A 12,909-nucleotide genomic window follows, 5' to 3' on the forward strand; every position below is an offset into this window, starting at 1 on the left:
GTGCATTTGTGTAGGATTCAGTAGTCGTAACTGTATTGTCCATCTGCAAGGGTGTCATGAAGTTCACCATTTCTGTCTTAAGAAGCATGAAGTTGGTTTGGAGAAATATTTTTACCATGGTTTCCTTAATGGGGGGTGGGGGCAGGATGTGGATATCTAGGCTGATTTGCTTATGATCTGATCAGACCAATGAGGCATTGACTTCAGGTGTGGAACACCAGTCACTCATGTTGGTAATGACTAGATCTATGATATTGTTGACCCTGGTGGGGGTCTGGATAAGTTGATCCAGGGCATTGGAGTTTATGAATTCCTGAAAGCGTTGAGTGAAGGAGTTGGTACATGATTAGTTTTCCCAGTTAATGGTGGGGCAGTTGAAATTGCCCATTATTAGGGTGTTTGGCTGAACCCTAATATTTTCCAGTAAATCAAGAAAAGAGGAGTGGGAATCCTGGGACATGGTGAGGGATCTGTAGCAAGCTACATATTGGATTGCAGTTTTGCCCAGAGTTAGTTGCACTTGGATAACCTTGGATGCATTATGCTGAGCAACTAGCCTGGAGGTGTGGATATCCTTAATGAATATGGGCACACCTCCGCCTTTGGTGTTCCGGTCCAGGTTACATGGCTGAAATGTGTGGTAAGAGCTATAGCCTGGTAGTGCAGGGGTGCTCTCTGGAGCCTTGAACCATGTCTCAGTCACTGCACAGATATTGATGTTCTCCATTTTAAGGAGTGCCTCAAGTGAGTGCATTTTGAGATTTAGACTTCTAGCATTGAGTAGCATCACCCTCAGTTTTTGCTGGCTCTTTTCTGTTATGGTGGTTAATTTGTCTTTTGAACCTTGCCTAAAAAAAGCACTATACAGCTGGCAAGAACCTTAGCCAGTATCTGGAATCCCAGGGGTGACAGGTGCAGGCCATCTCTGGCAAAGCATCGTGGTCTGTCGACCATGTCATCCCAGGCAGACAGATACTGGATCCCTTTAGAATGACACCAGAAGCTTAACCAATTGTTGAAGTCAATCATTTTGTCCTTGTACTGCAGTACCATTCTGGGTGAAGGCAGAATGCTACTCAGGGCTAGGGTTATACCTGCCTGGGCTACATGATTGGTTCATTAATACAACAGATTTATGAAAAAAAGATTATACAGACCAAGAAACATCAGCCCATTTGAAAAAAAAAAGAAGTGACTGAGGAATTACAAAAATATAAAAAACAGAATATAGAGACTTTTGAAAGGTTAAAAAATAGAAATATGGGCATGGGAAAGAAAGAGAGATATGATATGGTGCAATATTTATGCAAAGGAGAAAGCACAATTAATGAATACAAAAAAGCAGCACCAAAGATATTTGAAGATATTTATTATTTGAAGATAAATACAGGCAAAGGCATCTGGACATGGAAAATTTTACAATACAAACAATAAGAAAACAAATAGGAAAAGTAGAAAAGAGAATTAGTAATGGAGAAGTTAAAGAACTAGAAACTGAGGTTATGGATTACCCATGAAGTGAAGGATTACATGTAGAAAATCTAACTCAGATAATATCAAAACAGGATAGAGGAATGGATCCCCAAATTAGGGAGAAACCAGTGGAGTAGGAAACATCTAATCAGTTGCCATATAAAGATACTTTGGAGCCTTTCATAGGAAACCATAACAAATGTTCAGTTGAAGTTGCACATCAAGAGAAGGAACAGGAAGTTGTGGCAACTCTGACACAGTCACTGTTGTTGCACGATAGGCCAGTGGGCTCACATATGGAAGAGCAATGGATGACACAAGATGAAACTGAAGAGAATGTGGCACAGGAAGATGCTCATGAACTTTCTATAGAATGCCCACAGGAAATGGAGAAGAAAGAATGTGCCGTCAGTTTAGAATAAAATGATCAAAGAGAATAGTTGCTTTATTTAATAGAAATGTACAGACATATTAAGATCAATGAAAGAAATAGACTGCAGAAAGGTAATAAAACCCAAAAAGTTAGAAGTCTAATAAAATAAAAGGTACAATATTATTATGACTGTCCAGAGAGTTTCATGTGATATAACAGAAGTAAATAGGATATATTACTGTGCAACTAAATTAATAACAGATAAAGTCTTACCACAAAACATGGGGTAGTAAGAGAAAGGAAGGGGAGAAATTGAATGCTATCATGGAAATATCAAATAGAGAAAACTATAAAGCAATTAGGAAAATAAGTGTCACTGTTAGAAGAGTGTAGAAGAGGGAACAGATCAAGAAAAATACTCAGGAACATAGATGTGATAAAAGCAATGCACAGTATCAGAACAGATCAGGATATAGCGTGCAATATTGTGACTCGTAAACTAAAATTATGAGCACAAGCAGAAAAACTTAAATATAAAGGAAAAGTACAAAATGAGCAGTTTACTGATGATCCAAATAAGTTTTATAGAGAATTGGGAAACAAGGCAAAAAGAATTGAAACACCACCAAAAAAAGAAGAAATAGAAACATTTTGGAGAAATATCTAAGAAGATCCTGTGGTATATAAGAAAGATGCTCAATGGATACAAGAAGTAAAGGAAAGAATAAGAAGTTCAAATGTGCAGGATATGAAATGGGATGAAGTAATTGAAACACATTTAAGAAAAGCTCCTAAGTGGAAACTCCAGGCCCAATTCCAGTACCTAACTTCTGGCTAAAAGTATTAACATCTTTAGATGAAGATTTAGCCATGAGTAACAACTATTTATATGTACACCCCGAACAAACACCAGCCTGGTTAACAACAGGAAAAACAATATTCCTACTTAAGAGTAAATCTCCAAACTATCCTAAAAACTATAGACCAATAACTTACCTTCCAACAACATATAAACTATACACTGCAATTGATGTTGACAGAGTTTACAGCCATTTAGAAGAAAAGTCAATTGTGGCAATAGAACAAAATGGTAATAAAAGAAACTCATATGGAACAATGGATCATTTTCTGTTAAATAAAATCATAATGGAGAACTGTAAAAAGGGAAGAATCTAAGTATAGCATGGATAGACTACAAAAAGGCATTTGACAGTATCCCATATTCATGAATAAAAGAGTGCTTAAAAGTGTATACACTGACTGATTATATTACAGCAACCATGAAACAGTGGCAAACCTCTTTGCAGTTTGATAAAGGGCAAATTATTATTCCAGGAATAAAAATTCAAAGGGAAATATTCCAGGATGACTGTCTGTCACTGCTGCTCTTTTGTCTTTGCCATAACGCATTAAGCTGTCTACTTACCAGATTAAGTCACGTCTACAATTTGGCTCCCAGAAAACAACAAAGTATAAAGACTTCTCACCTTCTTTTTGTCGATGATTTAAAACTGTATAATTCATCAAATGAGGAAATGAAAGCACAACTGCAAGTGGTCAAAACTTTTTCAGATGATGTAAGAATTCATTTTGTCTTGATAAATGTGCAAATGCAACCTTTAAAGCAGGAAAGCTGCAGCTCCAAGAAAACATCTGTTTGGGACAGGAATGTGATATAAAAGAACTTCAGCAAGAGGGGTGAATAAATATTTAGGAACTGATGAAGGATCAACAATAAAATTTGGACCAATGCAAATAAAACTTAGTAAGGAATATTTTAGAAGACTATAACTAATACTGACGACAGCATTGACATCTATGAACAAAGTCCAGGCTATAAACCAATTTGGTCTTCCTGTCAACTTATAGTTTTGGAGTGATTGATTGGCCCCAAAATGTGTTGGATAGATTAGATAGGAAAACAAGAAAGATGCGTCATGCTCATCAAATGATTTATAAAAATCAGTGCATACCAAGACTATATACTCCCCATTCTGAAGGAGGCATGGCTCTCCTCAAAACTGATTACATGTTTAGAGCTGCAATCGTGGGACTGCATACATATCTTCTGACCTCACAAAATCCAAATGTAGTGAAATTTTTGAAACATGAGGAGACTGACTCTAAGATGACTTCCCTGCTTATTTTAGCAGAATCATACCAGTGTCAAGTGGGAATGGAAATCAAACCAGAAGTAGATAAAACTTAAGTAGCAACTGAATGTGCCAAAAAAACAGAAGAAAGAACATAAGGTGAAGGATCAGATGAGACAGCAAGTAATGTGGAAAATGCATAAATATAGTTGCAAGTATAGAAAACTCTTGGAACAACCTCATGTTGATCAGGATCAAATGCAGGAATGGTTAAGGAGAGGTGAATTTAAACCAAAAGATGAAAGATTAATATTGCCAGCCCAAGATAGTGGACTACGTACATGTCAATTTACAAAGTCCATTGAACATGTGGGAGAAACAGACAAATGTAGATTTTGTAAAACAGAATTGGAAACAGTTGCACATCTTGTTGCTGGTTGTGATACACTAATGGCAGAAGGACTGTAGACTGAAAGGCATAATAATGTGAAGGCTGTTGCATTAAGGATTGTGCAAACATTATAATACTGAAGTAGCTGAAAAATATGGGAAACATGAGCCAAAAAGCATCATAGGAAAATAATGAAGTTTATATATCATGTGGGAACACCCATTAATAACAGTTCAAAAATAGATGTGAAAAAACTAGATATAGTAGTCCATGAAAAGAAGACAAAAGTAGCATTGATCACTGAAATTGCTGCACCCATTGACTATAGTGTCTTAAGTAGAAAGAGACACAAAGTCATAAAATACCAGGAGTGCAGGCAGAAATTAGGTCAATGTGGAAGAAAGATAGACAGACAGTTCCAATAGCAGGAGGAGCAACGGGTCTTATAAAAAAGAATTTACGATCATACTTATATATGTTATTGATACGTGTAACTCCATACGGATTGGAAGAGTCATTGCTGAGCACATTGCGGGTGCTGCAGAAGAGCACTTCTGGCTAACATCAAATATTGAAACAATACTAATTTCATGAACTTTAATCACACTTTGACTTAGGAATGGGGTCCATTCCTGTCTTGGTATTAGAAACCCAAAAGACTTGAAGAAATTAAAAAAAAAGAATGTATACTTCATCAATTCCATTTTATTGAGTAAAATTGCATATCTAATGAGTGTGTTTATGGTTCCTGTAAAGTAGGAAAATAATTTAATGTCTGTTGTGTTTTCATTTATATGAAGATCCAGATTAAACCCAGTGAAAAGATGGGCACTATATGTTAAAGTAAGTATTACTGTGTATATCCATGGGAAAAGCTGAAGTGTAAAAAAATATAAATAAATAAAAACTGTAAAGAAGAGATTAGAATGATGCAAAAACATAAAAAATATAGAATTTTTACATGGGGATTATTGATAAAGAAATTGTCAGTAAAAGCAAATTTGCCATATAAGAAAATAGAAGATAGAATACGTAATTATTGTGGTAAAGTTGAAACTACAGAATATATTTTTTTAAGATGTAAAAGGGTAAAGAAATTATGGGAAAATGTGAAAATAATGTTGTGGAAGGTATTAAGATAATGAAGAATATAAATATGGAAAGTGGATATTGTCAGAAATATTGAAATAAAAATGGTTCCCGTTGTGGAAATAGAGAGGGGAGACAATGAATGTAAAGAAAAAAATGGAATGCATATACAAAGTTAGATAAATGATGGAAGATAAGTGCAAAATGATATAAATAATTGTAAATAATATATAATATGTAAATATAATAGATAAGGTATTTATCAAAGGACCCCTACTCTTTTTAATAAGTACCATGGGACCTTTTATATCCACCTGAGCTACCATCCACTCAAGCAGATGGGACCTCAGTTTAATATCTAATCTAAAGGATGACACATTCAGAGGTGCAGCATCCACCTTTTGCTGTGCTGCAGTGTCAGGTACTGAGCAACCTTATACAGGAAGAGAACCTCAACCTTCTACACCAAAGGTGAGTGTGCTACCTATTGTGCCACTGATACTGGTAAGTTTAAAAAATGTTCATAATAAGATTTAGAAAGAATATATCAAAATGATTAGAAGAAAATCAATTCTACTGAGTGCTACTATCACAAAAGGAGATACTGCCAGTGCAGCTATGTGGATATTGTAAGTAATATATATAATTTGTGAATATCAACATGATGTATACAAGATGTTCATGTTAGAAATGCAGTAGAACTGTATGTCATGTGTGTATCAAACTGCTTGAAGGCATTTGCAAAGTGCTTGAAATGTAACCCCCGCATGCCCTACTGGAATAGAACTGAAATGTACCTGCACTACTGTAACTGTTTAGATGTATATATTTTAACAACAGAAATAGAAATACAGGAGGTTATCTTAATAAAAACAGCTGAAATTAAATTACTTTATGGCCAGGCCATAAAAAAGATGCTATCTTTTAGTTTCAGTTTAGCAAGAGACACAATGTTTCAAACTAGGGAGCTTTCTGTATTTTCCTGAAAGTGTTTTATTGACTTCCACTATTTGCTAAAGATCTGAGGTCTATTTATTTTCACAGATGGATGCTAAATACTGCTAGCTTTCAGCAGTGGGGGGTTTACATGGGAGACAATCAGGTGACAAGAATGATGTAATTCTGCAAACTATCCCAGCAATAATATTTGAGATATCAATTTGAGAACTCTCTGAGAGAGAGACAGCATTCAATATTCTGTCTTGGACCTGATAATAAGAATCATTCACACTTACCTTGCCCAGACTAAGTAAGTCTAAGGTATAGTAATTCCCTTAGATATAGTCAAGAATATAGCAAAAGTTAAATTAGATGTTTTTCTTTATTTATTTGAGACTGTCCTACAATGCTGTTTTAAATATGTTTTGTGATTTTAAACTCTGATGTTACTATGATTATATATTCAGTATTTTCTTCTTCTTTTATTATTTATTATTAAATATATTTAAACCTTTCATTGTGGCTGATCTTTGTAGAGCTATTTAAGTTCTGGGAGTACTTGCATATTTATTTGGTGACACTATGGGCCACTCCTAATAGCCTTGCTCTTGGTCAAACATTACACAGTAAGATTGGGCACCCTTTGTTAAGGGCCTTAACGTAGCTGATAAGGAGTGGCTGGTGGCAGAGAAAACTACCTTTCAGTCTGGGCAGAAGGGGCATAGCTAGTAAACCTGTGCCCTGCCTTTCCCAGATGTGTGTGTGTGTGTGTGTGTGTGTGTGTGTGTGTGTGTGTGTGTGTGTGTGTGTGTGTGTGTGTGTGTGTGTGTGTGTGTGTGTGTTTATTGTTGGTCAGTTCTCATGACAACTGACCATTCACTGATAGGTGCATATGCTATCTTCTGTTGGACTCTCTGTCTAGTATAATGTCCCCAGTACACAGGCATTGACGGATGGCTTATACAGGTCGGAAAGGAAGTGGGACACTCCATGACAGTGAGGAACAGAAATTAACTACCTGCATCATCATCATCATCATCATCAACAACATATGCATTGTTTGGTAGAGGTCTTTTGCTGTGAGTCATAATTAACCCTGCAGACTGGATTATATTCAAAGTGGGTGTGCAGTAGATTGAGCAGAAATCACCTTTACCTATCTGATGACATGTCCCAGAGTGCCCACAGATCTGCTAAAACAGTCAACTGTTGTCACAGTTCATGTATTACAACTGAATAATACAAGCCGATCATGTCAACAAAATGACCCAGTATCCTGCCCTGAATGAGGTCTAGTTCACTTTGTCATCAAGGTTGAGTGCCAAAAATTGATAGATCAAACATCCAGGTAGGGTGTTGATATTTTGGGGATCAGGGTTTCACCCTTTTCTCCAATATAGTATGATCTTAGAGTCAGTATATAAAATATGCAGGGATGTAGGGGTGCAGAGGGATTTGCTCCCCTGCAAAAAAATATTTTTTGTGTTTTGTTCTCAATATGTTCCAAGGTTCGATATTTTGTCTTTTTGACCTTTGAATTTCAGTATTGTGGTCTGTTTGTCTTCAGAACTAGGCCCACCCCTGAAAGTGGCACACAGATGTTGCCCTATCACTCCTTTGTTACCCATCATCAGTTCCTCCATGGCCTCATGTCTAATTGATCCTGGGGTATCTGAGTTGTTACCAGGACTTTATCTGCCTATGTCATGGAGCTCATTTTTCTTTTATTAGAAAGATTATTGAAAAAGTGGCATACATGAAGCATCAATAACTCAATAACCCGTGATAGCCTTGCTCAATATCAGACTGTTTTAGATGTCAGGGCAGCACTGAGATTGATCTCACCAGAATTATAAATCACCCTGATAGTGAAAGATTTAAAGTTACATTTGAATGTTTTTTGTTTGCTCTGTCTCAGCATTTGACATCACAGTTTATAATGTTCTGATTGATCAAACGAGCAAACTACTATGGTTGTACATTTGCAGTAGTTAAGGGGCTTGCTCTTTTACCTTTTTTATTAGTCCCTGCTGGAGAAAATAGGTGTTTACGTTATTGCTAGCTACCTGGTTGTGTGCATGTATTTCTGTGCTTTGTTCCATGCTACTTTGGTATTTCCACAGCATTTGTTATTTTTAGAATGTATCATAAGGTAGATAGGTTTTCAGTACCATTGCAGTACTGATGATATCCATGTATATGTATCTTTCTCTTTCTCAGGAGCACTTGTTGGATTTTACTGTTCTTGATGACTGTTTGGAGGTCATTCAAACACAGAATTAAACCAATTACATTAACCATTTAAGGTTTAACACTTTACTGATGTATAACACTGTACCTGTTTCATTTTTCTGTTTCCTCTCTTGTCTCATCTTCCATGAAGGCAATATTGTGATGTGTTTTCCATGTGAATAGAGGATGGCCGTGATGGTGCAGTGGTTAGCATTGTCACCTCACAGCAAGAAGCTTTCTGGTTTGATCTTTGGCTGGGGTGTCTTCTGTGTGGAGTCTGCATGTCCTCCCTGTGGTCATGTGGGTTTCCTCCGGGTGCTCCACTTTCCTCCCACATCCCCAAAGACATGCTGCAAGTGGATTGGACATGCTATAAACTGGCCCTAGGCATGAGTGCGTGCATGTGTGTGCCTTACGTGGAAGGTTGGGCACCGGGCTGGCAACTCGACACTGTAAAACTCCACTGCCAATCATGAACGGACAAGGTGATCCACTGTGGCGACCCCTAAATGGGAAAAGCCGAAAGGGAGAGAGAGAGTTTTCCATGTGAATAGAACATGTAGTGATGACTTACAAATAATTGACACTGAAAACATCATATCTTACTACCATCTGAGGAAGAGTTCCCTAATAAAACATCTCACTCTTTCCTCATATCCTGCCACACTGATTCATGGACCAGTTTACTTCCACTTATGTATCTGCAATGCATTTTGCCGTGTGCTTGCAGATAGTGACGTCTCTCACCTTTAACAGGAAAAGAATTTTGCATACACGTTACTGAATTGTTCTTCTCACAACAGCCATATTAGGATATGAATTGACTTACCCATTGCATTGAGATCAGTTTATAAAATCTTAATTTAAACCTATCATGCCATTCACAGACACAGCCCCTAATACTTAAAAAAAATCTCCTGTCTTTTTGTGTCTGTCAGGTAAGCTGTTGCTAGTTATTCGTAGCACTCATCTTTGGATCTCAGGCAGGTATTCTAATGTATATGTTGTATGTTCACTGAGGAAGAGAGTGCCTTTTCTGATTCAGGTATGTGAGAATGAAATCCCTTAAATATAACATTTTCCAGAGAGTTTATCTTAATCTGTCAGTTGACCAATTATATAAATGCAGGCATGTGGTCGTCTAGTTGTATTTGCTTCCAGCTCAAACTGTGATTCTATTCTTTCTGCCCATACTATTTAAATTAATTTAGTATGTAATTGGTAAATATTTAAATTAATGATCAAAGTGTTTGATAGGTACTCAGGTTTAAGCACCTAATAAGTTAAGATTAAAGATTAAAACTGATACCTCAAGTGTATAATGACAATAGCCAGGAAAATAAAGAAAAATGTCAGTTTGCTACTACATGGTGAATTATATTCCTCCAGAAAAGTCATTATTTATAAATGAACATATGTGGTCTCTCCCTGCAGGTTATATTTAATGTTGTTAAAAGGTAATAATAAGCTATCTGATTACAGTTTGGTGTTAAATTAAAGAACTAGGGCTAAGTTTGCTTTACAGTGGATATAAAAAAAGTGTACACATCCCTGTTAAAATGCCAGGTTTTATTAATATAATAAAATGAGACCACAATAAATCATTTCAAAACTTTTCCCACCTTTAATGTGACCAGTAACATGCACAATTCAATTGAAAAACAAACAAATCTGTTAGGGGAAAAAATATATAAAAAATTAAAAATGTACAGTAAGCTGGTTACATAAGTGTACACACCCTTAAACTAATACATTGTTAAAGAACCTTTTGCTTTAATTACAACATTCATTCTTCTTGGGTACACACCTGGCATCAATTCAAAAGACTCTGATTAACCCCAAATAAAGTTCAGCTGTCCTAGAGGATTTTCCTGACATTTAGTCAGTTGCCTGCTACAGCAAAAGCCATGGTTCACAGAGAGCTTACAAAGCATCAAAGGGATCTCATTGTTGAAAGGTATCAGTCAGGAGAAAGGTACAAAAAAAATTCCATAGCACTGAATATACCATGGAACACAGTGAAGACAGTCATCAAAAAGTGGAGAAAATATAGAGCAACAGTGATGTTGCAAAGAACTAGATGTCCCTGCTAAATTGATGAAAAGACAAGACGAAAACTGGTCAGGGAGGCTGCCAAGAGACCTACAGCAACACTGAAGGAGCTGCAGGAATTTCTGGAAAGTACTGGTTGTGTACTACATGTGACAACAATCTCTCATATTCTCCATATGTCTGGGCTGTAGGGTACGGTTCCAAGATGGAAGCCTTTGCTTACACAGAAAAACATCCAGTCCTGGCTAAAATTTGCAAAACAATACAGCAAGTCTCCCAAAAGCATGTGGGAAAATGTGTTATGGTCTGATGAGACCAAGGCTGAACTTTCTAGCCACAATTCCAAAAGGTATGTTTGGCGCAAAAACAACACTTTGCATCACCAGAAGAATACTATCTCCCCGATGAAGCATGGTGGTGGCAGTATCATGCTTTGGGGTTGCTTTTCTTTAGGTGGAACTAGAGCTTTAGTCAAGGTGGAGAGAATTATGAACAGTTCCAAATACCAGTCACTTCTGGCCCAAAATCTTTAGGCTTCTGCTAGAAAGCTGAAATAAAGAGGAATTTCACCTTTCAACATGCCAATGACCCCAAACATACATCCAAATCAACAAAAGAATGGCTTCACCAGAAGAAAATTAAAGTTTTGGAATGGCCCAGCCAGAGCCCAGACCTAAATCCAATAGAAAATATGTGGGGCGACCTGAAGAGGGCTGTGCACAAGAGATACCTTCACAATCTGACAGATTTGGAGAGCTTTTGCAAGGAAGAGTGGGCAAATATTGGCAAGCCAAGATGTGCCATGCTGATAGACTCTTACCCAAGCAGACCAAATGCTGTAATTAAATCAAAAGGTGCTTCAACAAAATATTAGTTTAAGGGTGTGCACACTTATGCAACCAGCTTATTGTACTTTCTTTATTTTTATATTTTTTCCGCTAACAGTTTTGTTTGTTTTTCAATTGAATTGCACAGGTCACATTAAAGGTGGGAAAAGTTTTGAAATGATTTATTGTGTCTCATTTTTTATATATATCACAAAAAAAACTGGCATTTTAACAGGGGTGTGTACACTTTTTATATCCACTGTATATATACAGTCAACTTTTACTAAACATATAACTACAAGATCACACAACAATGACAGAAAGAATAAAACTTCTTCAACTTCATTGTTTCCAGATCATAATAATGGTGCAGTTCAGCTGAAACGGGGATTTAAAGTACAATTCTCAAAGAATGAAGCCACAAAAAACCTTGACTGAAAAACTAAAGGACTCCAGCCTCAAGATGTAACATGCAAAATCAGTCGCTAGATTTGAACTAGGCAGCATAGGTACTGGATCTGTCAGTTCAACTTTAGGATAGAAGGAGACAAGATCTAATTAAGCGCCACAAGTCTGCACTAGACTGCTAAAAACTAGAAGGCTAATATGTCCATGGCTTTTATACTTTTGTCAATAGATATTACCATTCATTTATCTGTATACTTTAGTCATGTGAAAATAACTGTTAATACATGTCCTAATTATATTGTTTGTTATAAATCCAATCAAAATATTTCAAGAAACTTACCTAAGGCATAAACATCATTTTATTGTAAGGGACAGTCATTATTAGCTTTATCCTCACGTAGCCTTAGATATTATTAGTAGAGACATGCACACGCCTGCTAACAATATAGGTATTATAATGTGCCGGTCCCAAGCCCGGATAAATGGGAAGGGTTGCATCAGGAAGGGCATCCGGTGTAAAACCTCAGCCAAATTACTGATGTGGAGAACATTTCATATTTACATACCGGATCGGTCGAGGCCCGAGTTAACAATGACCACCACCAGTACTGTTAGCCAACAGGGTGCTGGCAGAAATTGGGCTATTGCTGACAGAAGAAGAAGAGGAGGGGGAAGGCATGCCCAAAGGCAGGAAGAGAGGAGGAAGGTTAGGAGTGTAGTACTGAGGGTAGGAACTTTGAATGTTGGCAGTATGACTGGTATAGAGAGAGAGCTAGCTGATATGATGGAGAGAAGGAAGATTGATATATTGTGCGTGCAAAAGACCAGATGTAAGGGAAGTAAGGCCAAGTGTATAGGAGGTGGGTTCAAATTGTTCTATCATGGTGTGGATGGGAGAAGAAATGGGGTAGGAGTTATCCTAATGGAACAGTATGCCAATAGTGTTTTGGAGGTGAAGAGAGTGTCTGATAGAGTAATGTTTATGAAGCTTGAAATTGATGGTGTAATGATGAATGTTGTTAGTGCATATGC

This window comes from Protopterus annectens, chromosome 3.part1 (genome assembly GCF_019279795.1).
Source record: "Protopterus annectens isolate FY-2018-M chromosome 3.part1, PAN1.0, whole genome shotgun sequence".
NCBI lineage: Eukaryota > Metazoa > Chordata > Ceratodontiformes > Protopteridae > Protopterus > Protopterus annectens.